The sequence below is a fragment of the Chroicocephalus ridibundus genome, chromosome 1, assembly GCF_963924245.1.
Source record: "Chroicocephalus ridibundus chromosome 1, bChrRid1.1, whole genome shotgun sequence".
In the NCBI taxonomy this organism is placed as follows: Eukaryota; Metazoa; Chordata; class Aves; order Charadriiformes; family Laridae; genus Chroicocephalus; species Chroicocephalus ridibundus.
The window spans coordinates 8,818,259-8,845,782 of record NC_086284.1 but is presented as its reverse complement, the minus strand read 5'-3'; the positions used below and the strand labels follow the sequence as shown (position 1 = coordinate 8,845,782).

Below are 27,524 nucleotides of genomic sequence, written 5' to 3'. Positions count from 1 at the left end.
GGATGGGACAGAAAGCACCAAGCCTTTCAGAAAAGCTTTGCTTCGTCCTTGCTTGTGTTTGTCCCTCAAGCAACAACGATGGGCCCCTTTCCCAGCTCCCTTTTCCCCTTTTTGTTGAATATCGTGAAAAAAGGATAAAGGGAAAAAAAAAAAAAAAAAAAGGACCTTTATGCTGCTCCTATACCCTTTTTCTGCCAACTACCTGCCTTACTTCCAGGTTGAGACACAGTTGGGACTAAGCTGCTTTTTCTGGGCCTGAAAAACAGAGGGTCAAGGGCTGCAGAAGGGAGAGAGGCAGAGGCCAGGGTGTGCGTTTGATGGGTTGGGAGGTGGGGAGAAAACAGAGGCGGGGGCTGAATTGCTCAGACTAGAGAAGCGGGACTGGCATTGGTGGGAGAACTGGAAGACGGGCTGTTTTTTTTGAATGAGAACATGTTGTTAAGTGGTGGCTTTGCATGAGAAAGAGAACTTGTGGTCCAAGGGGCTCCTGGTCCAGTTCAGCTCCAGATTAAGAAATTGAAGTTCAAGCTTTGCGTGCGCTGGGTGTCTTGAGCTCCCAGCCCGGTCCCTGGAGATCTCAAGACTGGAACTGATGGAGCCTGGGGAGATTTGGGTGACGAGCTGCTGTTTGTCCTCTTCAGGTTGATCGGGGTTGCTCTCCAGGCTGTGACTGCCCTGCTTGGGATCCTCGTCAGCCACCTCATTTACTTTTCAGGTGTCTTCATCTTGGATTGAACCTCCCCCTTTTACACATGGTGGTAAATAGTGTTCAGAAATCAAAAGGCAGAAGAAATGGAGTTAAACTCTTGCATGTGTGTGCCCGACCTCCTAAATTAGTTCACTGAGGTTAGGTTATTTCTTGCTTGGGAAGTACCCCACTCCCCCCAAATCCAGCAATTAAGTAGTTAATCATTGTGTGTGTGTAAAATCCACGTGTATCTAAAAATACCTCTCTTATCTGTCTAATGGTTTGGTGTGATGTAAATATTTTTAAATGTGCTTTTACGTTAGTCTGGTTTTTATACCGTGTGTGTGAGTGGAATTTGGCGTGTGGTTAACTGGGCCTGGACTTTATACTTGCGCTCCGTTCACCTCAACGTTTCTGAACTCATAGGGAAAATTTCTGATCGTTAGTCTCCTGACCATTTATGCCAGTTTGGTGGGGTCCGTTTGGTGATCTTCGCTGGGCTGAGAATGCACCCAATCCAGAGCGGAAGGGAAGCCTCTTGCCAGCAGGTGATGGTTATTTCTCTGCTGTTGGGGCATGACTACATCATTTAGTGATTTTCTTTTCTACTGCATGAACAAATCCTTTGTTCATAGGTCTTAAATTTTCTTAAACTGCCAGCTCTGTTTTGGAGAATTAATTTTGTTTTAGAGAACATATGACATGGAAGGTGGTTTCTGTTAAGCCAAATTATGTACTGCATCCAGCTCTGGAGTCTTCAGGACAAGACAGACACGGAGCTGTTGGAGCGGGGCCAGAGGAGGCCCCGGAGATGCTGGGAGGGCTGGAGCCCCTCTGCTGGGAGGACAGGCTGAGAGAGTTGGGGGGGTTCAGCCTGGAGAAGAGAAGGCTCCGGGGAGACCTTGGAGCCCCTTCCAGTCCCTCAAGGGGCTCCAGGAAAGCTGGGGAGGGACTCTGGATGAGGGAGGGGAGCCATGGGACGAGGGGGAAGGGTTTTCCACTGCAAGAGGGGAGATTGAGATCAGATCTGAGGCAGAAATTCTTGGCTGTGAGGGCGGTGAGCCCCTGGCCCAGGTTGCCCAGAGAAGCTGTGGCTGCCCCATCCCTGGAGGGGTTCAAGGCCAGGTTGGCCGGGGCTTGGAGCAAGCTGGGCGGGTGGGAGGTGTCCCTGCCCATAGCAGGAAAGGTTGGTTTAAAAAGGTGTGTTCCAACCCAAACCATTTTATGATTCTATTAGGTCCCAGGATCCTATGAGGCATCATACGATTATTTCAGAGTGAAAGGAGTTGCCTGTCCCTTTTTCCTGGTAGAGTGTAATGATGGCGATACCAAGGACAGTGGTTCATGTTTCTGATTCAGACGGTGGGCTTGATGTTGTCTGTGGGGTGTATTGGTTTGGTTATGAGGGCCGGTCATAGGACCGGTGTTTTCCACCGTGCCACATCACGCAGTGTGCGCTGAGTGGGCAACATGTTTGGGCATTTCCTAAGGATGCTCTTCCAGCGAGCGGGAGCGGCTGCCTCGAGAGCAGAACCCTCCAACGTGTTTCTTCTGCTCTTGTTGCTTTTGGTTTTGCCCAGCAACCTCTTGCTGTATATTGGAAGAAGCAGGAACGTGGACACTCTTGGTCCATAGTGGAGAATGGAGGTACTTGCCTTTCTCTTAAGCTGTATCTCCTTCATCTTTACACACGGGCTGAGAGTCATGAAGCAGCAAGGCTCTCTTAAACGTACCTCAACTGAGATGGTTCCAAGTCCTGCAACGTGTTGGATTATGGTTGCATTCCCTTTCTGCCCTCTCTCCCATTCCAGTCACAAATATCGCAGGGTTTGGAAGGCTATGTGATCTGTAATTACTTTCCCCATCCTTGCTTCATGGGAATTTTCACCTCCTGAGAAGATTTTTAGTGGGAGGTGTCCCTGCCCATGCAGGGGCGTTGGAACTAGATGATCTTTAAGGTCCCTTCCAACCCGAACCATTCTACAATTTTGTGATTTTTGTTCCTTTGTGAACACTACCGCAATACTGGAGGTATCAGCGAAAGGAAAGGAACCCCCACTCTGTGATGTACCCACATATGTTGTAACATATCACACAGGGAAACGTCTTCCCTGCATAAGGTGACAAATTTATAATTATTAATGACCCAACATTTCATCCTAAGCAGCATTTGTGCAAATGCTTCTCTTAGTCACGTCTGTTCCCTTAAAAAAATCGTCTTTTAATGTTTTTGCCTCATTATTTCGTGGCGGTCGGAGTCACCGGCTAATCACACACACGTGGCCTGTGACTGCGGGTCCCTCAGCTGGGCTGTGTCCCTTCCCATACCTGCTGCAGCTCTCCAGATGAAAACTGCGCTCTCCTTTGCCTGTCCGCGGCACGTGATGGATGGTGTGCCACAGGGATGGACTGTAATCGAGTGTCAGGGTAGGAACATCAGCCTGAGCATCCCGCAATGATTAGTTTGGGGTGTAGAGGAATTATTTTATTGACAAAGCGGCTTCGTGATTCTTTATGGCTCAATACTGCTGATATACAGTAATTGTTAGAGGAATGAGGAGTGAGGCATCGTTAAGAAGATGACATTTCCCGTAACCAGGAAAAAAAATCAACTGTCAAGAACTGATTTAAAAACAAAGGAAGGCTTTTAATAAGATTTATGGACATAGGCAGCAGAGAGGATCTCCGACACCAGACTTTTCAAGATGCTCTGGACTGACTTTCTACTTTTGATTGATGAGTTTAAATGCATATTAAAGTGTGCCGTAGATACTGCCCTGAGGTATGTGTAGAGCGAACCAAAATACTTTTTGTCTGTCAACTCAGCCAGAAAGACGCAGTTAGGGTGTCTTTTCTTTCTCTGAGTCTAGGATGTGAGTCGTAGCTGCATCTCTTCTTAAAAATATATGTGTGCTCAGGTGGCCAGGAACGTCAACAGCATCCTGGCCTGTATCAGGAACAGTGTGGCCAGCAGGACTGGGGCAGTGATGGTCCCCCTGTACTGGGCGCTGGTGAGGCCCCACCTCGAGTGCTGTGTCCAGTTTTGGGCTCCTCACCACACAAAAAGCCATTGAGGTGCTGGAGCGTGTCCAGAGAAGGGCACCGGAGCTGGTGAGGGGTCTGGAGCACAAGTCTTGTGAGGAGCGGCTGAGGGAGCTGGGGGTGTTCAGCCTGGAGAAAAGGAGGCTGAGGGGAGACCTCCTCGCTCTCTGCAACTCCCTGAAAGGAGGGGGTAGCCAGGGGGGGTCGGTCTCTTCTCCCAAGGAACAGACCATGGGACAAGAGGAAACGGCCTCAAGTTGCACCAGGGGAGGTTTAGGATGGATATTAGGAAAAATTTCTTCCCTGAAAGGGTTGTCAAGCATTGGAAGAGGCTGCCCAGGGCAGTGGTGGAGTCGCCATCCCTGGAGGGATTTAAAAGCTGGGCAGACGTGGTGCTGAGGGACATGGGGTAGTGGTGGCTTTGTCAGTGTTGGGTTGATAGTTGGACTCGATGATCTGAAAGGTCCCTTCCAACGTAGACGATTCTGTGATCTTGAAAGCTTTGTGACCTTGACTTCTTTTTGGACTGAGATTTACCATGTAGGTGTCTTTTTGTAGCCCTGTGATAGCTGCTTCTCTTAGAATCACAGAATGGTTAGAGTTGGAAGGGACCTTAAAGGTCATCTAGGTCCACCCCCCTGCCCTGGGCAGGGACACCTCCTACTAGACCAGGTTCCTCCAAGCCCCATCCAACCTGGCCTTGAACCCCTCCAGGGATGGGGCAGCCACAGCTTCTCTGGGCAACCTGGGCCAGGGACTCACCACCCTCATAGTGAAGAATTTCTTCCTAATATCTAAGTCTCCCGTCTTTCAGTTTAAAACCGTTCCCCCTCATAGAGGCCAGACTGATATCCAACAGACTTACTAAGTGAAAGTCTCAACTGGCTGATGGATGGAGAGCAAAACAGATTTCAGAAACAATACAAAAAATGGAGATCCGTGTTTCCTGACAAGGGGAAGAAACAAAACCCTAATGATGCATCGAAACGAGCCCAGCACGCGACAGAGGAGCTGCCGATGGTCCTTGCCAAGTGGGCGATGGCAGGAGATCTACTTGAGGACCGATTTTTCTCTCCCTGCTGCAGAAGTGCAATAGCACGCTCAGTTCTCGCTGTGGCTGAGAGGAGATTACAGGGAAACATCCAGTATGTTCCCTCCACCTTTCTGGAGCGCCTTCCCGCAGTCTTTGCTCCACGTTTCTACTCTCACAAAAGCCGTGCTGGAAGCAGTGGCTTTTCTTTCAGATGTATAATTTACCACCTCTTCCCGGTGTGCCAGCCTTGTTTGTATTGATAAATGAATGTTCTCTGTGTACAGCCTGCAGATAATTCTGCTTGTCGAGGACAATGCCGCTAAATATACCTGTTTCTGATTAAGTGTGTTTGAATTTGTGAGTTTGGTTAATAAGCTACACCTTTCACAGATTCTTTTGTTAACTCATAAAAGCTGCGCGTTCTGATTTATAGTGCCAAAAGGGGTAAACTGACATTAAAAGCATTAATTAGTCTTGCTTGACTGCACAAAGAATAGAGTTGCTGCGCGCCAGCTTTTGATTTAGCCCTTTGTGGGCCTTTGATTTTTGCCTAAGCTTGTTAAAGGGTCTGTATCTCTGCCTTTTTCATGCTAGATTGTATAATTGGAGTTTAGTGAGAAATACAGTGATTGGGCTTGAAGAGCAAGAGCCCTGTACAATTAGAAGCAATAAAGTTGTAAAGCAATTGGCCAGAACTTTACATATATTTTAATAGAGAAATGTTCTTTTTTAACATGTGGATAACTTGATATTGTTACATTTGCAGTAACGATCTCCAGAGGATTTGTCGTAAGCTGTGGGCACCCTCGATAAACCTCAGAACAGCTACATTTTCCAGAGCCTTGGATTTACCCATTGTGCATGAGCCAGCAATGTGTCCTTGTGGCCAAGAAGGTCAATGGCATCCTCAGGGGCATCAAGAAGAGTGTGGCCAGCAGGTGGAGGGAGGTCATCCTCCCCCTCTGCTCTGCCCTGCCCTGGGGAGGCCACAGCTGGAGCACTGGGTCCAGTTCTGGGCTCCCCGGTTCCAGAAGGACAGGGAACTGCTGGAGAGGGGACAGCAAAGGGCTATGGAGATGCTGAGGGGACTGGAACACCTCTCTTATGGAGAAAGGCTGAAGGATTTGGGTCTCTTCAGTCTGGAAAAAAGATGACTGAGGGGGGATCTTATCAATGCTTAGAAATACTGAAAGGGTGGGTGTCAGGAGGATGGGGCCAAGCTCTTCTCAGTGGTGCCTGGGGACAGGACAAAGGGTAACGGGCACAAACTTGAGCATAGGAAGTTCCACCTAAACATGAGGAGGAACTTCTTTCCTGTGAGGGTGGCAGAGCCCTGGCACAGGCTGCCCAGAGAGGTGGTGGAGTCTCCGTCTCTGGAGACATTCCAAACCCACCTGGACGCGTTCCTGTGCCACCTGCTCTGGGTGACCCTGCTCTGGCAGGGGGTTGGACTGGATGGTCTCCAGAGGTTCCTTCCAACCCCTGCCATTCTGTGATTCTGTGATTCCATAATTCATCAGCAAGTGAACGTAATGGAAGTTTTGTAAACCGCATGGCAGGTAGCACTGATAGTTTTTATTTTCCATTACACCTTCACCCATTTCGTACAGGCTAGTAGGAAAAAAACCCCAGACCTTGCAGCACTGCCTGGGTTTTATACATGGAATTCTTATATTATAACATTTATAAGCATATTTCAGTGTATGGTAGTTTCTGTAGTACCCAATTCTAGCCAGCTATTCTCCACACAAAAGTTTAAAAATTAATTGAAATGCAAATTGTGGGCTAAAGTTTTTTTTAATAGAACTTCCTGCAAACAAAAAAAAAAGAGAATACCATTGGTATAATTTTGATAATTGCATCTGGTTTGTTTGTGAATTAAGATTTCCCTCTGACCATATAATGTCTCCTTCTGTCTTAGCTATTGTCACATTCACTGCTCTATAAAAAGAACGTTGGACTGGGTTTCCATCCAAACCTGTGATTAAAGAGCCAACAGTTGCCCAGTGTGGTACCTCCAATACCGCCTTCATTTCCTTTCTATGATAGTGTGTATTTATTATAACAGTTGGCTGTGGGTACGTGTGATGTTGCTAACGGTGACCCACTGTAAAAATGTTTTTTAAGCATGCAAATATCCAGCTGCATATGAAAATCTCCGGGTTTCCCACTGTTGGACGTTGGAGCTCAGAAGATTTTGAGGCCTTAGATGAGGGAGAATGGTGGAATACATCTGAAGCTCCTCGGCTTAACAAAAAGCCTTCTTTGGTCTCCTGAATATTTTATATGTGCATAATGACATAGTGATGTCTTCTATTGTAATTATGTGTTTTAAAAGATGTTTGCGCTGTGAAGTTGGCTGCCATTCTCTGTAGGCCAGTTCAAGGTTTGGCAGCTTTGAAGGCATAATAGCGTATGCTTTTCCCTCCTCTCGCCATTAATTATGTCAGTAGAAACCCAATAGCGACTGGAGACCCTCTCTGCAGGTAGATGTTAATGGTGGCTTTGTTAGAGGGTATCACTGGTCGCTGCTGGAGAGACCCTCCTGGCTTCTGCTGGGGTTAGGACACAGTGAGAGCTGTCACCTCTCTCCAGATACCCTCGTGCTCATCTCCTAAACCTGTGGTGTACCGCTCAAAACGTGTCCATCTGTGCTACCTTTGGCCCCATGGCCAGAAGCTGCTGGGCTACGGACTAGCGCCTGTCGAGGTACTGCCTTTTCCAACCCGATGGAAAATACCTTTCTGTTTTAAATAACCAAGTGTTTATAAGTGAAGGTGGAAAGGGACCTCTGAGTTTTGGCATTTTAGCGAAGTTGTAAGGCAATGCTAGGATGGGTTTGGGGATTTTTTTCATCATCTTCCTCTCGTTCAGAGGCCTTGCTTGAATCCATTTATGGATGGAAATGGAAATGAAAATAGAAAGCCATTGCAAAGAATTGTGATTATCATCCTGCCTGGTCCAGTAAAGGGTTGGGGTTAGAAAGAAACCTGTATTATTTGTAAAATGACAAATTAGGATTGTTGGTTGTTTTTTTTTTTAATTATTATTTTTTTGACAAGTGCTAATTTAAAAATCAGACAGCTGCACAAATCCTTAAATCGCCGAACATTTAACCGAGTGTCAAATTTTGGGTAACCCGTACTACATCCTGGGTTTCCAGGTTGTTTGTGGAGATAACGTGACAAAAGCCACGACGCACGCGGGTCCCCAGAAGCTCTGCCTTGCCGTGTCCTCTGCAGCAGGGGGATGGTCTGCACCTCCCAGTGAGGCTAGTGGTGAGAGCTGGGACCAAAGCTCGTGCTCCAGTGGGGTTTTTGGCTTTGCTCAGCGGTGGATGCAAACAGAAGCATTTCAGAAGAGGATGTTGCAATTAAAATAAAAAGCGTGGCCTGCCCAAGTACATACGTGGATTATTAGTGCTGGGAAGTGCATGTGCTCCTTCACCACCAAATTAGTCTTTATTCCTGACGGATTTTCGCGAGCACTTGCCTGCTGAGTGTCATCCTCTCGCTTATTATCATCATTGTTCCCTCTTGCTCGGGCTTTTTCTTTCACGAAGTAAACAATTTCTAATGGTTTCTTCCTTCTCTGCTGTCGAATAGTGGCAAAAGAGAAAATCAGGAATAGCCAAAGACCTATTTTTCATGAGTTTTATAATAAAAAAGATTTCTCCTTGCCTGCTCAGTTAGACATTAATAATAATTTGTCATCTCTGCAATATTTGCATTTCAGAAGGAGTTTAAAGCATATGCTTCTGCTTCAGATACTAAGTTTACGCGTGATTATTGGTGTAAGACAAGGCACGCGATACGCTATGGGGACAGTCCAGGAGAAATCCTTCCTTTCCTGGGAAGCTCGTGGTCTAGAGTAGAAGAGGTGAACTAGAAATTTAGGCTCATTTATTTGAATTTGGGGAAAAGCCAGTGTTTAACAGGGGTAGGGGGGACGTGGTAAATCAGAAGAGGACGGTGCGGGCGGGGCGGGCAGAGGACGTGGGCAGAAGAAGAGCGAGAAAGTCCAAGGATTGAGTATGGGCAGGAGGACGCTTTTATTTTCATGAGCCTTGTAAACATCGCTAACCTAATTTCTTCAAATAAATTGCAGAGCTAGGTGGTAGGGAAAGCAGAGCAATTCTGCAGGGAGTTTAGTTTTAGATTCATTTAGATTCAGGAGTTAGACTTAATAATTAGGATTTAACCATTTCTTTTCAAAACCTGATATCCTAGAGAAATCAGGCCTTGTGCTTTCTGTATGAGCATTTCCCGTCTGCAAACTTTGGGAGGGAAGGAGAAATCTCGGAGAGGATTAAATTCTTCTAGATCTCGTGAAAATGACGGCTTTTTGTAAGTGGGGAAAGTGGCAAGATGTGTCCGCACACAAAGCGCCAGAAAATCTCCAGTGATCTGATAAATACCCAGTCATGGGAGAAGCTTCATTTGGAGTTTCCGCTTGACCAAAGTCAATCGATGTGAGAAGCAACTCCATGGGAAACCAATGTTCAAGGAGCTCCTTGTTTTCTATTTTCTTTGGTTTGGGGGTTTTTATTTTTTTTTTTCTGCCAATGAATCAATTCATCGTATATCTCAAGCTTTTTCCTCTAGGGAAAAAGGTAAAAGATTATTTTGAGTGATGAGGTAAGATTATGAGAGTTAGGAGTGGGGTAGTTGCATGGTATTTCAGGAGTGTTATATCTATTCAAAATACACTCTCCAAGAAACTTTAAAATACATGATTTTTTAAATATATATATATATGTATGTATATATGTATGTTTGAAGGTATTTACTCTTTCCTTTCCTGCAGAACCCCCAGCTCCGACCTGCTGCTTGGCAATTTGTCCCATTGTTTTCAGGAAAGGGTAGTGGAAACAGAATTTCCAGAATTGTATTTAATGGCTTTGATTAGACTCAAGGGATCGGGGAGGACTTGGAGGCAGGATTAGGAAACTCCTGTAACAGGCCTTAGACTACCTAGAGAGGGGGGTTGTCTCTCTAGGTTGGGGTTTATTTATTTACTTATTGGAATTAAAACCATTTGGAAACAATTGGTAGTGCGTTTACACCCTAAAAGAAATCCTACGTGTATCTTTGAACGGCTCAATAGAGAAAACGAGACATCTGGGAATCCAGCTGCGTACCTCGAGAGGTGATGGAGGTTGTGGAGGACTTTGGAGCATTGAACCGTAAACGTCCTCAGCATATTCAGGGAAACGGAAGCTGCCTTTAAACTGCATTTTTACCAAAACTTAGTTCCTACCGGCAACACAGACAGATCTGAAATGACAAATATCTTTAGCAGCATGGAGATATCCAAGAGCTGGTTCTTCCCTGCCTGATCTGTCCGTTTGTTTAGGCTCCCAAGTTTATTTCTCCTGCTGCAGTTGATAACATCGTTAGCGCTCGAAGCAGGGTGAAGAATGCGGCTCCTTGATGCGGTGCGGTCGCTGTTGATGCTCCTGCCTGGAGAAGAAGCAAAATGCTTCGGGCCTGAGCTCAGGTTCTGACAGGTAAAAACATTTTCATTTGCTTGAAAGAGCCGTGTGTCCTTCCGTCTTCCCCCAACGCATCTCGGTCCTTGGGGCAGTGGGTTGCTGGCGTCTGCCTTGTTTGGCGGACAGATTTTTGGGTGAAAATTAAAATGTTTGAGCTTCTATTTTGTTTTTTTTTTTTTTTTTCCCACTCTCAGTCAGCACATCCTTAGAAATAAGTCCAGGGTGTTGAGACCACCAGTGTGCGGGGCATCGCATCGTGTGTCGGTCCAGCCAGGAAAGCATGAGCCCATCATCTCCTTCTAGCCGCAGCCCCAGGATGGTTATTCACAGCTACCACAAATGTTTCGGTCTTTGACTTGCTGTCAAGTCAAGTCTTTGACTTGCCGGAAGGAAGGGAGGGAGGGAGGAAGGCAGGAAGGCAGGCAGGAAGGCAGGCAGGAAGGAAGGAAGGAAGGCAGGCAGGAAGGCAGAAAGGCAGGAAGGAAGGCAGGAAGGAAGGAAGGCAGGCAGGCAGGAAGGCAGGAAGGAAGGCAGGAAGGAAGGAAGGAAGGCAGGAACAAACGAAGGAAGGAAGGAAGGAAGGAAGGAAGGAAGGAAGGAGAAGGCACCTTCTAGTCTGCCGTTTTTGATCCTAACTCGCACTGTTTTCAACATTCACTTTTAATACGTGACTTGTGCTTGAGCACGCAGACGTTATGGGGTCATCTGCGGTATCAGCAGAATCTCACTGGTCAGCTTTTCGAAGCATGTCTCTGGCGTTAAGTCTCAAACTGGAAAGGTAATCCCCTCTGGAGTCTTGACCTACTCTCAAAATTACTTTCTCCTGCTCTTTTGAGCCTTTGGGTTATATCCCAGTGTTTTTTTCCTCTTCATCAAGACAGCTTGCTTAATTGCTCTGACTGCTAGGCAGAAATCTTACTCTCCTGTCTTACAGACCTCCCTTTTCTTCAGTTCCTTCATAATAAAGTGGTTTCTGGAACAGGGCCAGGCCTTTAGCCCAAAGTGTCTTCTAGCTTTCGTATCAAATGAGGGACAGCGCAGCCAGATTTCTGTCCTAATCCCTCTTCCCGAAGACAAAGACGTCGGCACTGTCTAGACATCAGAGTTCAAAAGATTTTATTTGCTTTTTCCCATGCGTTAATTCAAGGCTGAGGGTTCCCGCATTCTCCTTTTCATCCCACAATAATAGTCCCCCAAGCCTCCCAGTCTGCCATTGCTCCATGGGGGAAAAATCCCGCGTACAATTTGGGAGTAGGTGGTCTGTACCCCTTTGGAGCAGGGTCAGTGAAACAAGACGTGGCGAGTTCTGGCTGGTGACGCATGGACGTGGTGTTTGTGGTGCATGGACGAAGCATTTGTTATGTAAAATCTCTTTTTTTTTTCCCGTATCAGATACTGTATTCAGTCACGAGATATTACACAACAGCTGCCAGCTGTTCTTAACCTTTTAGACTTCTTTTATTGGCTCAGTAAATGCAAGAGCCTTTTCTTGGGTCCACGTTCTACAGCTTTTCCATGGGGGAGTGGATCCTTACAAGCTACAGATTTTGAGCAGGAAAAGCTAACAACTTCACTGGTTTCATGGTCCTTTGAAATTTTCCTTCTACTGATGTCAGGTTTTGACCTTTTTTATCTTTGGAAGTGTTCTGCTGGGAAGTTTAGCTAATGAGAGACCATTAGGATCCTGTTTACCCTTGGATGTGGTCTAGTTATGTAGTGAAGAGGAGGTCAGGTACAAAACAGTTGGGAAAACTGAAGACAAATTGGTAGAGGAGCAAAAGCTGCCATAAGAATGTTGTCACAAATTCTTTTTGCCCAACACTGTCCCTCATTTTGGAGATGGGTTCCTTACACATATTTATTTTCCATTTTTTTTGTGTTAAAGTGTGGAAATAACGGTCTCCACTTCAGCCAAAACAGCCGGTGGATTCTCTTGCAGATGTGAAAACCTCTTCCCAGTTTGTCCACCTTCCCGTGGAGGTTTGCGTTGGATCCAGGAAGGTGCTGGCCATACTCATCCCCGCAAGGAGACCCATGGCTGGCGTGAATCTGCAAATAAATGAGACGCTGCTCTGAGAGGAAGAAATGCCAATGGGTGAATTAGAAGTTTAAAGGCTGCAGTTAGACGAAGTAAAAATGTAAATTGGAGAAAATCACACAAACTTGAGGCCATCTTGGCACTTGAGTGTGCACCTCTTGCCTGTCTGGCAGTCTTTCGGGAGGTCACGGCTGGGGACAAGGCGAAGCGTTGTGTTTTGCGTCTCGTATACAACTGAGTGTGTAATTTCTAGTAAAAAATAAACGACAGCTAAATGTCAAGATTGCAAGTTCAAAAAGTGTAACGGGGCTGTACATCACTAACCACGCTTTCGTTGTGTCCTGTATATGTGGGGGTCTTTATCAGCATTATTTCTGTCCAGGTTTCTCTCTCTCTAAACCCACCGTTCGTTTTGTGAAAGGTGCCTTGGTCTGAGGGCTAGGGCAATCTCGGGGGAATTAATTTTTTATAACTTCAGCCACCTAAAAGTGAAGCACCCGGTTTCTTGTCTAGGGCCCTCTCGTAGTTTGTGGGGACACACAGACACCTGCTATAGACAGTTGTGTTAAAATGGGGTGAATTTGCCTTTGAAATGTCTTCCAATTGATGACGGAGGACATCTGGACCACTAACGTAGCTTAGATACCAAAAATGGCAATAGAGATAAAGGGAAAATAAGCGGTACCGCGCGAGTCTTGCCTACATTAGCGGCTGCTATTGGATATACACATGCGCTTATATAGGATATTAAATTAAAATTAGTCTTCTTTATAAGAACCTAAACCAAGCATTGTAGATCAAATGATCTATCTAGGAATCGTACATCAGCTTTGAACTTCTTTTGGGTTGCCAGTTTTTCTTTTCTTAAAGGGGGTCACTGAGAGGACTTAGATCTTGCTCAAGGAAGGAAAGCTGATCATAAAAATAAATGCGGTGCACAAAAGCTGTGCAAGACAGATCTGGGACCATAGTGTAAGCTGCTGTCTTCTTCCTGAAGGGCCTTCAACATAGGCACTATGGACACGATCACGGCAGCACTCGACATTTGCAAAGATGCTGTTGCCTTGTCTGTGGGCAGGTCAGGTGTGAAAGGGATTTCCTCAGCAAAAATGCCTGGAAAAGAACTGAAAAAAATTCCTATTCATCACAAGTTAACAATGAAACGATTTGTTGGTGGACTGGGAGGGTTGTTTCCCAGGTACTGCTTGAGGATTGTTTTTGTCAGTTCCTTCAAGGTTTTGATGGGGGTTTATAAGCTGATAGCTTTGGTTGCTCTGGTGGACTTGTTTTTGGGCTACTAAATATTTTGCATTTAATGTTCAAATCGCATGGGATTTCAGAATCGGTAGTCAATTCTCTTGTTGATTTAAAAAGGATTATAGACAGAAAGCTTACAGACTGCAGAAAATAACTGGGTGTAATGATGTTGTATAGGAAGACCGCTGCAGCTTATTTATCATAGAATCACCGAGTGGTTTGGGTTGGAAGGGACTTTTAACGGCCATCTAGTCCCACCCCCTGCCATGAGCAGGGACATCTTCAACTAGACCAGGTTGCTCAGTGCCCCGTCCAACCTGGCCTGGAATGTTTCCAGGGATGGGGCATCTCCCACCTCTCTGGGCAACCTGGGCCAGGGGCTCACCATCCTCACCGTAAAACATTTCTTCCTTAGATCTAGTCTGAATCTCCCCTCTTTTTGTTTAGAGCCATTACCCCTTGTCCTGTTGCAACAGGCCCTGCTAAAAAGTCTGTCCCCATCTTTCTTATAAGCCCTCTTTAGGGACTGGAAGGGGCTCCAAGGTCTCCACGGAGCCTTCTCTTCTCCAGGCTGAACCCCCCAACTCTCTCAGCCCGTCCTCCCAGCAGAGGGGCTCCAGCCCTCCCAGCATCTCCGGGGCCTCCTCTGGCCCCGCTCCAACAGCTCCGTGTCTCTCCTGTGCTGAGGCCCCAGAGCTGGAGGCAGCACTGCAGGGGGGTCTCCCCCGAGCGGAGCAGAGGGGCAGAATCCCCCCCCTCGCCCTGCTGCCCACGCTGCTGGGGATGCAGCCCAGGCTGGGGGGGGGTATCTGGGCCATCAGCGCACATTGATGGCTCATGTTGAGCTTCTCTTCCACCAGCACCCCCAAGTCCTTCTCCTCCGGGCTGCTCTCCGTCTTCATCCCCCAGCCTGTATGGATACCTGTATTGATTTACCATCACTTGCTTCCTTTGGTGCCTCCTCTCCATTTAGTGATTTCTCCAGCCGGATTGATAACGCCGGCATGTCACCGGAGCATCCTCAGGCTCCCTTCCCCCAGCGCCCGGCGTGGAGGAATGGCGAGCTCTCCTCGTCAGCAAGCCCGCTCGTTGCCTTCCAGAGCGTCTCGCTGTAATTCAGTTATGAATCATTGCTTTATTTGTCATGTCAAGCTCCAGCAGGACGGTTTAAAGTGCTTTTAGTCGGCAGTAATTTGAGGCACTCTGCCAAACCGTTCCGTTGTTGTCAGAGCCGGCGGTGGCTGCAGCTGATCCGATGATAAAACGCGTCCTGACTGCAGATTATTGCCGTGGTGGCAGGAAGGCTGTTCGTTTTCACATGTGGCAGGCAATAAGAGCTAATTAACAAACGTACGAATTTGTCGGGTTTATCCCTGGGGATTACGGAGTGGGTGTATAGGTATTTGAAACTCTTCATGTGTATATTTTACTGTCTTTTATGTTTTTAAAAATGCATTTTCCTGAGTGGTTTTTTTTTTTTTTTTTTTACGCTGGAAGTGTTATCAGCAGAATATGGGTCTCTGTAGCGCAATCAGAGTATTTTCTACACAAGAGGAAATGTGTGTTAAATTTTTCTCCTCAAACAGAAATAGAACTTGCTTTAAGGGGAAAAAAAATAATTCCTTTTGCTACCTTAAAATAATTTGTTGGGGGGAAAAAAAACAAACAACTTTTTTTTTTTTGTGTGTGAAGGTTTTGTGTCTGCAGGATGCCAGCTCAATGCCATGTAGGAATCGGCTCGTTTTTAAATCGCTTGATATAAAAAAAAAAAAAAAAAGAGAATTGCTTGGGCACAGGAGTTTATCAGTCAAATATTGTTTAGAGAAACTATTCTGACGTCCTGCCTCTAATACCTCAGCGAGGGGTGTAGGTGGGCTGCAGAATGTGTAGTGTGGGCAACAGTAAAATCATTATTTTTCTCCCGATCGTGTAACTAAATCAATTTCTAGTAGGAATATCTGTGGTGGTAAAATGAGAGGAAGCAATGATCCGTACCCATACGTTGTTTTTGTTATCATCCCCCAGCTCCAAGGAGAGCGTTTCAGGATGCCTCGCAGCTTTGCCTTCAAATATATGTATTTTTTAAAGAATTCCTCCTCCTTTCTGTTCCTTTGATTCTTCTTTTTCCTTTGAGAGCCAGGCAAGTAGCGGAACCTCCAGTTCTCATTATCGTTGCCATCTTTTGTGTCCATCTTCTTTTAATTTTCTTTTCCAGTCCCACCTGTGAAATAGGTTTGGTTTTAAAAAAGAAAACCCAAACGCCGGGTTTATGATCTGGTTTTTGTATCACTCTGCCGGGGCTCGCGAACGAGCGTCAGCCTCAGAACGGACACAAACGGGTTTACTGGCTATTAAGTATTTTTGCAGGATGATAAATTTAAAGCAGGGAGTAATTAACAACAAAGGGTAATGGACCTGAGAAAGGGTGTCTCATATCTGGAGGAGTTGATTGTGTTTTGCCGGAGCTGAGAGCTACAGGAAATTTTATGAGAACCAAATCTGAGCTTCAAATGCTGCTGTCCCCTCGTAGGAGCTTTTTTGCCAGTAACGCAACCCCGTCAAAATAACAAACCGAAGCACCTCGCGTCCACTATTTATGCTTGGGAATACTCAGTATGGGGTGATGTTACGTGGTTGGGTTCTTCTGTCTGGCTGTTTTTTTCCTGCCTCCCAAAGTTGCATATGGTGGCAGCTCGGGGAGTTGTCGTCTCGTGTTGAATAAGGCCCGGCTATGACAACCTTCAGACTTAGTATCTTTAGGAAGGCAGAATTAGAAGGGAAAAAACGTGCCTTTTCTTGATTAGGGTACTGCCCAGACTGATTGGGTAATAATATGTGAAGGGGACAAACCTGCTCTTGGAGGTCCTCTTCCTGTCCCCGGTTCCTCCCCAAGCTCTTCAAGGCAATGACAGGTTTTGTGCAGGGTTTTTGTGCAGATTTATTGCAGAATGCTGTTAATTTCTGAAAAAAAAACAAGTGATAGGACAAGAGGAAATGTCCTCAGGTTGCGCCAGGGGAGGTTTAGGATGGATATTAGGAAAAATTTCTTCCCTGAAAGGGTTGTCAAGCATTGGAAGAGGCTGCCCGGGGAAGTGGTGGAGTCACCATCCCTGGAGGGATTTAAAAGCCGGGCAGACGTGGTGCTGAGGGACATGGGGTAGTGGTGGCTTTGTCAGTGTTGGGTTGATGGTTGGACTCAATGATCTTAAAGATTCCTTCCAACATTAACGATTCTATGATTTTAAAATGAAGTACGGTATTTAATGCATTTTTTTAATCAGTCCTTCATCTGGCCATTTGATTTTTATTGTGTTGAGACAAAAATTGCAGCATTCAATGAAAGATTCAAGAAGCCCCACCGCAAGCAATTTTGGAACAACCTGCTTCTAGGAGGTCCTTTTAATACATTTTATCTGATATTTGTAAGTCCTGATAATTTAAATTTTTCACCTCTAAAACATGTGCGTGTATGTGAATTGATTTTAAACTTCAAATCTCTTCTTGAATCACACTAAACTTTTGCCCACAGTGTTTAGTAGTGAGCTGTGCAAGCTTGGAGTAAATTGCAATTGAATTTGAATTCATTCTCTTATCCCCTGTTGCTCTAGTATATGGTGGGATAAATAGTGGCATTTAGGGCTTTAGGGGCTGACCTGCTGGAGAGCAGCTCTGTGGAAAGAGACCTGGGAGTCCTGGTGGACAACAGGATGACCATGAGCCAGCAATGTGCCCTTGTGGCCAAGAAGGCCAATGGTCTCCTGCGGGGCATCAGGAGGAGCGTGGCCCCCAGGAGGAGGGAGGTCATCCTCCCCCTCTGCTCTGCCCTGGGGAGGCCACAGCTGGAGCACTGGGTCCAGTTCTGGGCTCCCCGGTTCAAGAGGGACAGGGAACTGCTGGAGAGGGGACAGCAAAGGGCTATGGAGATGCTGAGGGGACTGGAACAGCTCTCTGATGAAGAAAGGCTGAAGGACTTGGGTCTCTTCAGTCTGGAAAAAAGACGGCTGAGGGGGGATCTTATCAACGCTTAGAAATACTGAAAGGGTGGGTGTCAGGAGGATGGGGCCAGGCTCTTCTCAGTGGTGCCCAGTGACAGGACAAGGGGTAACAGGCACAAACTTGACCACAGGAAGTTCCACCTAAACATGAGGAGGAACTTCTTTCCTGTGAGGGTGGCAGAGCCCTGGCACAGGCTGCCCAGAGAGGTGGTGGAGTCTCCGTCTCTGGAGACATTCCAAACCCGCCTGGACGCGTTCCTGTGCCACCTGCTCTGGGTGACCCTGCTCTGGCAGGGGGTTGGGCTGGATGGTCTCCAGAGGTCCCTTCCAACCCCTGCCATGTGGTGATTCTGTGATTTAATTTCCTTTCTCATACTGTCTTTTTTAAGATACTGCTTTCATGTATGGTATTTTTCTTTTTAAGTTAAACTGTTGCAAACCTTTGCTTCTTTCCCTGGGTAAATTTTTCCTAGCATCCAATTCATCTCATCGGCCACCTGAAGTGGAAGAGGAGCAGAGGCAGGGGAGAAGAGAAGGGGGAAACGCGGGTGCGTTGGAGGTCAGCATGTGACACACCTTCTCTGGTTGGTGACATTTGGGTTCTTTGTGCTGTCTTCCATGTTCTTCGTCCCGTTCCTCATGTCACCGTTGCTTAATATCTTCATATTTTGATAAATCTTTTGTGAAATTACTAAAAAAATCTGTAATTGAGCCCTTCATATTTGTTGTCAGCTACCAGTGCAACCCAGTATTATGTAGGAGGATTATTGCCTGAATACTTGACCTTGAAAGCAGCTTGCGCTCAGAGGTGCAGGGGGCTGGAAGGGCAATGAGATACAGCGTCGCTCAGCTTTCAAGGGGATTTTCCCTGCTGTGCGCGTCACGGTCCTGCACCGATTGCCCCAAAATAGTCACCTTTCATGAGCACCTTGGACATTTTGGCGTTTAGACGAGCGGCGGTGTGGTGCTTAATTTGCAGAGCTTTTGGAAGATGCTGCTACCCAGGTCGTTCCTGCGTAGCTGAAGTCCTCATTATATATTCATAAATGTATATAAAATAAGATATAAAATAATAATATATAAAATAATGTATATAATATACATAAAAATAATAAATCACTGGGATATATTATTTTATTCAATGTACACCCATACTACCTTGCATCTCTCGGCAGATGATTTCACTGGCTGCAGTTGTCGGAGCTTTCAGAATCATCCAATGTAAGAATGATTCTGAATAATTTAATCTCTGCAAACATTGCCTTATCTCTTTCGCTTTCTTTTCCGATTTTAGCGCCGTCCAGGAAACACTGCCGGTCCTTGCAAAGGATCTCGGAGCACCTTCCTGTTCCCCTTTTGGCAGCCTCAAAATCTAGTGTTGAATATTGGGCTCTTTCTTAAAGCTTAGCTGCTCTCTAATCCACGACAGTCGCTTTCCATCTTATCCTGTAACTTTAGTTTTTTAATAGTGTCTTGTGCAGGCTTTTATTAATAGCTTTTCTGAGGTCGTCCCCTCCAGTTATGGACTCTTTAGTCATCACTGTATAGCCACGATGGAAGGATTTTGTCCGAGTTATTTTGTTTCCCTTGCTGTGTCCGTTTATCTGGGTGTCGCAGGGCGCTGCATCGGTACAGCCTGTTTGCTTCATGTGAAATAAGACATCGGGTAATTCCGTGGTAATCCTTATTACACTTATTAGAGATAAGTACAAGTCTTCTGCTGTTATGTAATGAGCGATTCGAATATGATAGCGTATTTTTGTAAACATTATGGACAGGTCATTCGGAATTCTTCACCAACTGTTAAGTGAACAATCTTTGGTTTTATTGACTTTGGTATATAATTACTTTTTCTTCCATCTTGTATTTCTCTAGTAGCTCTTTGGAGATGCCTAATCTTTCTGTACACGAAAAAGAATACACGTGGAATGAATTTGTAATTGGTATATGCACTTTCTAGGCTGTTTCTGGTAATTTACCTGTGTGTGCTGCTCTTGGTTTGGATTTTGACTCATTTGCTTCCCATAATCTTGTTTTCTGATGAGCCTTCTCCTCCCTGCTGTCCTCTTCTCCTCCGGTTGGAGGTTCTGTTTCGTCTCCTCAAGTAGACAACAGGCAGAGTCTGTCGTCTTTAATTTTCTCACCTTTTGACTTAAGGCTCTTCCACACTATTATCCTTATTTTAAAATCCTCCTGTAAACAAATGCATCAAATTTCCATGTCACTGTGCTCATTTGTCATTGAAAACATTGGCTTCCATGACATTGTGACTGTTGGTCATTAGTGACCACAACTGTTGATATTTTAAATCCAGTCTTGTTGTTTATGTTGTTTTGGACATTAGATGAAAACAGCCTCAATTCTTAAATGCAATAGAATCATAGAATGGTTTAGGCTGGAAGGGACCTTAAAGATCATCCAGTTCCACCCCCTGCCATAGGCAGGGACACCTCCCACCAGCCCAGCTTGCTCCAAGCCCCGGCCAACCTGGCCTTGAACCCCTCCAGGGATGGGGCAGCCACAGCTTCTCTGGGCAACCTGGGCCAGGGGCTCACCACCCTCACAGCCAAGAATTTCTGCCCGAGATCTCAGCTCAATCTCCCCTCTTGCAGTGGAAAACCCTTCCCCCTCGTCCCATGGCTCCCCTCCCTCATCCAGAGTCCCTCCCCAGCTTTCCTGGAGCCCCTTGAGGGACTGGAAGGGGCTCCAAGGTCTCCGCGGAGCCTTCTCTTCTCCAGGCTGAACCCCCCCAACTCTCTCAGCTTGTCTTCGTAGGAGAGTTGCTCCAGAAATAGAAATAGCTATTTCAAGGAAAAATGCTTAAACAACTGAGAAACTGCCTTTTTTGAACTCTGCTGTGACAGTTGACACCATTCACCTCCTCCTGTGTCAACCAGTTGGATATCGCCAGACCTTGAGCAGTTCCTTTTCCGATAACCAATTTATGGCGTTGAAGAAGAAGGACTGTTTTTATGTGCTGTGGGATCCACTTCCCTAGAGACCCCAGAAAACAGACCGACTGTCTAACACTTTGAAGACCAGTGCGACGGGAGAGCTGATCATGGATGGGATCTCTTGTCGTTGTGTTGTCCATCATGAAGTCCACAGGGACAGTCTTTCTGCCACGGCGCCTCCAGGTGACAACGAATACGCAGCCTTTGGAGGTGTGTGGTGGGCAGTATTTTGCAGTCTGCGTTTTCCAGGTAGACCTCGGTCAGTGATGAGACCTTTGGAAGGATGAAAAAGAGAGAGCAAAAGCAGAGCTGAAGGTAGGGCTCAGCAGGTGGAAACTCAGCCAGGTCTCAGGAGTCAGGGCTTTCAGAGATATGAAAAATAAAAAATATTAAATTAAAATATAGTTTTGAAATAGAGTATTTTAAAATGGGGTAATTTCATACAGCTTCACACCCGAAAAGCCCATGTGTGCAAGCATCAAATTGTGGAGATGAGAAATCTGCTCATGAGATGGCTCCAAAATGAGGGCAATTGAGCAGGTATTTAAGATATAACAAGACAAGTTATGTCATAAAAATGTAACCGTGTCACTCCAAGCAGAAAGTCCTTGGAAACAGCTTCAATTGCAATTTTTCCCTGTCCCAAATAAGCTTTCATTATTGGCAGTGAAGATCTGAAGTGCTGTTTGTTGGCAGAATTTACGGGTGACTGACGGCACGCTCAGTCCTCCGAGTCCTTGTGTGAAAGACAGTTCTCCGCTATCGAAAAATATATAAGAAATCCAGAAAAACCCCTCAGGGAGCGTACAGAATTCCCAAGTTAGGAAGAGCACATGTGGCTTTTAGTGGTAGTTTGATTCTGGGATGTAGGAGAAGTGAGATTTTTCAGATGTGTTTCAGTTAGAGCCAGAACACTTTTTTTTTTTTTTTTTTTTCCTTTTTCTACTCATCCGGAAATACTTAGAAATGAGCAATTCCACCTATTTGTCTTGTCGAGGGCTGTTTTCTTCTACTATAAGGAAATAGTTTACACTTATATGAGACCATTATCTCATACACATGCGGAGCAGATTTCCATCCTCTCCTCTTGGCTAGAGAGGAAATAGTGAAAGAAATCTGGGGGAAGCTGGGGAAAGAAAGGGAAAATTTTAGGGAACTTAAACCACTGAACTGTGCGTCCTGACTTTGCCTGAAAATTCCTCATTTTTGGGGCGACAGTGATAAGAATAACGAAGGAAAACGCTGTGCCAGGTCTTGCCGATGGTGGCAGGTGAGTGCTGCTGTACTAACATTTTTGTTTTAGGCTGATGAAGTCTCTTGCTGCCGATAAAAAACTGAGCCATGGGATGTCGTAATGCCTTCTGTAATTCTAGCGGTGTTAGTTGTTAATTTTTTTTTATAATTATTATTAATAGAAGTATCTTGGGGAAACAGGTCTTTCAGTCAGACTGCTTGTACGAAGAGATGGTGCTGGTACACACCATCAGAGATACCAAACCCAGAAATATATCTATCCTTGCTATTACTGACCTTGGAAAAGATTCAGTAATTTGGGTGGTCTACAGCTCTTTGTAAATGTCTTTTTTTTTTCTTTTTTTTTTTAAAGTGGTAGAAAATTGCAAAATATGTAGGCGAAACATTGTTTCCCCTGAAGTATCATGTTTTCCTAAGCCCCCACTAAGTGACGGGCCCTTGGCGGTGTCAAGATGAATCTAATGACTCAAAGCTACCCATGCAATTAGAACGTATGAAGGATCAGTATTTAAAAATGGTGCTAGCTAAGTGTCTAGCTATTTAAATAGCACACATATATTTTAAAAAAAAAAAAAAAAGATAACAGAACGCCTTTGGGTCTTGCTTTTCCCCAGGACTATTAAATCCTAGAATAACTCCCAGCTCTTTAACCTGTATTTCAGGTAACCTTCGAAAAAGGCAACTGTCAGATCAGATTTTCTTTCTGCTGGACCCTGTTAATAACTAGAAAACCCCTTGGAATTTCTTGGTATTGACCTTCGAGACATCCTTCTGCTATAGAGACCCAGCAAACTCTAGCCTTGGACAGCTGGAACAGTGAAAAAGGCATAAGTAAACATATTTTCTTGAAATTCCATTTTAAAATCGGTATAGGCAGTTTTCATCTTTAACCCATTTTGCAGTTAAAACCTAATTATGAATAGTTAAATTCAGGCAAAAGAATCCTATTTTCTTCTAGTTCTGCATTAAACAAGTTGCCAGAACTTAACGTGGTGGGAACGGTTCAGGTTGGAAGCATTCTCTGCGTCGGCATTGCTAAACTTGCAGACTTCCTAGCATGAATTTGTACAGAATGCAGTTACTGCCTTTCAGAAGAAATTAATTACCCTTCCTCCAACTGGACCTATCTATGATTAAACTGAAATGCAAAAGTAGGATTCGTGCTTTTTGGAAAACCTGTGTTGGCCAGACCCTCATCTGAACTGTAAATAGCAGCTTTGGGTTTGAAATTAGTCCCGGGCTTACAGTCCCGTTCTACTGATGGGTAAATGGAAGACTTGGGTAGTGTTGTCTACTTTTCTGGTAGATTGTATAAAATGGGCAACTACCGAACATAAAAAATACCAGCTTAAAATTCCTTCGTGTGTTTTGTGTTGCTGGAAGTTCAGATTGTGTTTGTTGATTTAAAATTGGACATTGAAATCACATGTTGGCAGCGGTTGAAAAGTACGGTGTTTACTCGTCGTCAGAACTGGTTTCGTCCTGGAAAACATCGACTATTTATTTTGCTCAAACCGCTGTCTAATAGTTCTGCAGTGGCGGGGGGAGCTCCTGCAGCCTTGGGGGGGTTGCGGCACTTGGGGGGACACTTTGAAGCTGTCCCGAACTGATATCTCTGTGAAGCACAAAGAAAATTTATACTGCCCAAGATGATGTCTTGGATGTAATGTGGAAATTTTAGGTAACAGTGATCAGAGCAAATTCCAACAAAGCTTTGACAACCCCACGTCCTTTCTCAAATTAGAGCTGATTTCTGAAACTGGGAGCTTGAGAATGATGCTCTTGGCTGAGTTTGTCTTCAGATTATATTAGCTTAATTGAGGATGTGTTTTGTTCTTGTTTTTCTACTCTGAACCAAGATCACTATGAAGAGAACGAGAATTAATTGTGTAACCATTGTATTAATATTGTACACGAACGTCTCTGCCCGCAGAGATGCTAAAACTCCAGCTGGATAATCCTAACGCAACTTTGGAGTTGTCCCTGCTTGGAGCTGGAGGTTGGAGAAGATCCCCACTGGAGGTCCCTTCCCGCTAAATTATCCTGTGATTTTGTGATCCCAACAGAATTATTCACGGAGCTCTTGGTGGTTGGTTCGCTGCAAACTGGTTGGTGGTGGAGATAGCGGGGATTCGCCCCCAGAACTTTTATTGACTGTGACATTAAATGTGTGTATCTGATGGACGGGGATGGACAGGCACCTTGGCTGTTGGGTTGCAGATTGGACTTATACTAGCAATTAATTTTTTATACATGAGAATCTTATCCATACCTTTCTTCAGTCCTCAGCTGGGGTTCAGTAGCATCCCTGTTCAGTCCCAAAGGCCTTTTAGAAGAGGAGTCTTTCTCCATTTGTGGAAAAGCTTTGGGATTTTCAATAAAAAAGGAAAAGGAAATGGACACACTCAGCATATAAATACTTTGTCGGCCAAACATGCATCTTTTCTGCATCTTTAAAAGGTCTCTTCCGACCCAAACCAGTCTATGATTCTGTGTTCCTATTAATGAGGAATAATTGGCTGCTGTTAATGATAAAATCCGATGGTAGTTGAATGGGTGCAGTCAGTTTGGCAACCCTAGAGATTGCTGCCCGCATAGTTTCATCTCTTTATTACAGGTCGCCTGAAAGCAGTTAATCTGGAGTAATTTAGTTGTGATATGACCTGGCTAGTCTCAAAATGACACTTTTAAAGAAGTTGCCAAATAGAGCCATCTGTTTTCTTATACTCTAATTGCTCATTCAGCCCAAACAGCTCAGCGGATCTAAGGAAACCAGTTAGCGGGGAGGGCCAAGTGTTGACGTGCTGTTCTGAAGGCATCTCCCTATGAATTAAGACTCCTTGTCGGGAGCACAAACCCAGAGCCTTAGAGTCCTTTTCTTTCTTCTTTTTTATTTTTTTTTATACTTCCCTACTTATCTGGTTGTGCTTCTGTTCACATCACCTATTCTGCTCTACAGATGAGGCTGGTGAGTTTTATCGTCTCTCCTGCTTGGTAAGAAATGACCTTTAAATTGTTTTTCCGGCACCTTTCTGGGCACCACAAGCCTCCTCGGAAATGATTTTGTGACGCCTCAGTTCTTGAGGCTTTCAAATTCCTCCTTAGGACACACTTCTATTACAGAGGCCCAAGAAAGGTGCTTCTCAAAGGGCAAAACCTCCATGCTAAGCTGTGTTTTATAATCTTACTGAAGTTTCAGTTGTTCCTTCCTTCAGTGTCCCTTTTTAGGTGACGGCTTGCAAGGAGAGGCACCACCCGAGACAGGAGCTCCGTGTGCTCAGTCATTCCCCAAAGCTTGTAGGTCTACTCAATCCCAAACCAACATGAGCTTGCTCTAGCAATGTTCAGAGCCGACTGGAAGCACACCAGTGCCTTCAGAGAATCATAGAACTGTTTTGGTTGGAAGGGACCTTTCAGATCATTGAGTCCAACCATCAACCCAACACTGACAAAGCCACCACTACCCCATGTCCCTCAGCACCACGTCTGCCCGGCTTTTAAATCCCTCCAGGGATGGTGACTCCACCACTTCCCCGGGCAGCCTCTTCCAATGCTTGACAACCCTTTCAGGGAAGAAATTTTTCCTAATATCCATCCTAAACCTCCCCTGGGGCAACTTGAGGCCGTTTCCTCTTGTCCCATGGCCTGTTCCCTGGGAGAAGAGACCGACCCCCCCGGCTACCCCCTCCTTTCAGGGGGTTGCAGAGAGCGAGAAGGTCTCCCCTCAGCCTCCTTTTCTCCAGGCTGAACACCCCCAGCTCCCTCAGCCGCTCCTCACAAGACTTGTGCTGCAGACCCCTCACCAGCTCCGTTTCCCTTCTCTGGACACGCTCCAGCACCTCAATGGCTTTTTGTGTGGTGAGGGGCCCAAAACTGGACACAGCACTCGAGGTGGGGCCTCACCAGTGCCGAGGACAGGGGGACCATCACTGCCCCAGGCCAGCTGGCCGTGCTATTCCTGATACAAGCCAGAATTCAGTCCTGGGAGCCAACGCCGTGGCTGGAGCAGGCGACATTCATGCAGCTTTGAGTGGTTTGAGGATAAGCAGAGCAGCTGTGCGTCTGTCTGCAACTTTCTGTATAGAGACGGGCGCCGTCCCAGCTCTGTTGCTTCCTCCTTTGCACGGCTATGGAGCCCTTCGCCAGCCACAAACTGTTTCAGCTCGCGCAGGCTCTGCCGTTACTGCAAACGAGGAGAGGGAATAAAAGCTCTGCATTTCATGTGTGTTTGTCTCGAAGCAGGGGAGGGAAGGAGAGGGTGCAGCAGGCGGCTCCAGACCTCCAGTTGCACCAGGGTCACTCATTAGAGCCCATCTGCTTTATGGGACACAAACTAACCCTGGGGCTGTTGCTTCTTGCTGCGCAATGTTTGTTCTTTCTTTCTTCTGGGAACAAAGTTCATTGCTATTTTTATCTGTATTGTGTAGTGTTTAGTGGAGTTTTGGGTGCTGTAAGAAGCGATCAATAATACTTGTTGACTGACCTCTGAACAAGGCTTCCTATTGCTCACAGAGAAACAAATGTTGTGAGCAACTTGCTAAAAGCAGCTCTAATTCCACAGAAAACCTTGGGGAGAACCGCAGCAGCAGCAGCTGCTACCGATGCTGAAGGGCGTCTCTCCTTGCTTGATGAAGAAGGAGATACCAAGTGGAACAAGGCTGGTGTTTGTCCACAGGGTGCGTTCCTGTTGATATGCTTCCTAGAATGACTCTTGTGACTAGATGATCTCAAAGGTCCCTTCCAACCCACACAATTCTATGATTCTATGACCCTTGTGCTTTTGGAAGCTTCTTTTGGTGGAGATGTTGACAGTTAGAAATAAAACCAGACTAATCCATGCGTGACTGGGTGGGAGCTCAGGAGCAGGTTGGGTGTGAAGTTTAGCTAGAGCAAAAGTGGCTAAAGAGGAAAAGGTCACTTGGGATATCGTTGTGGCTGTGTTTTAGTCAATGCTCTTCCTTACTGGCTAAGGAACTTGGGTTGTGAACTGCTCTAAAAATATCCTTTGATGCAATCTCTTCTTTGGAAATAGGTTGCTCAGGTTTGCAGGCATCGAGCCATACTTGGTTCTTGGAATCGTAGAAGGGTTTGGGTTCAAAGGGACCTTTAAGGGTCATCTAGTCCAAGCCCCCTGCCATGAGCAGGGACATCTTCAACTGGATCAGGTTGCTCAGAGCCCCATCCAACCTGGCCTGGAATGTTTCCAGGGATGGGGTGTCTCCCACTTCTCTGGGCAACCTGGGCCAGGGGCTCACCATCCTCACAGCAAAGAATTTCTTCCTAATATCTAACCCAAATCTCCCCTCTTTCGGTTTAAAACCATCCCCTCTCGTCCCATGGCTCCCCTCCCTCATCCAGAGTCCCTCCCCAGCTTTCCTGGAGCCCCTTGAGGGACTGGAAGGGGCTCTGAGGTCTCCGCGGAGCCTTCTCTTCTCCAGGCTGAACCCCCCCAACTCTCTCAGCCCGTCCTCCCAGCAGAGGGGCTCCAGCCCTCCCAGCATCTCCGGGGCCTCCTCTGGCCCCGCTCCAACAGCTCCGTGTCTCTCTCCTGTGCTGAGGCCCCAGAGCTGGAGGCAGCACTGCAGGGGGGTCTCCCCCGAGCGGAGCAGAGGGGCAGAATCCCCCCCCTCGCCCTGCTGCCCACGCTGCTGGGGATGCAGCCCAGGCTGTGGGGGGGTTTCTGGGCTGCCAGCGCACATTGCCAGCCTGTGTTAAGCTTCTCATCAATCGACACCCTCAAGTCCTTGTCCTCCTTTGTCCTTTGTCTTG

At 46.0% G+C, this 27,524-nt stretch overlaps 1 protein-coding gene across 9 annotated transcripts in view; it reads left to right on the top strand.

Moving 5' to 3' along the window:
* Positions 1 to 27,524, top strand: part of FAM168A (family with sequence similarity 168 member A) — a 222,045-nt gene that overhangs the window by 60,804 nt on the left and 133,717 nt on the right. For 2 of the 9 annotated variants that reach the window (XM_063327566.1, XM_063327556.1), the window contains exon 3: positions 18,021 to 18,131. The exons of the other annotated variants lie outside the window; for them this stretch is intronic. The gene's annotated coding sequence lies outside the window, so the exon portion shown is untranslated. The remainder of the gene's footprint in view (positions 1 to 18,020; positions 18,132 to 27,524) is intronic. 9 annotated transcript variants of the gene reach the window in all.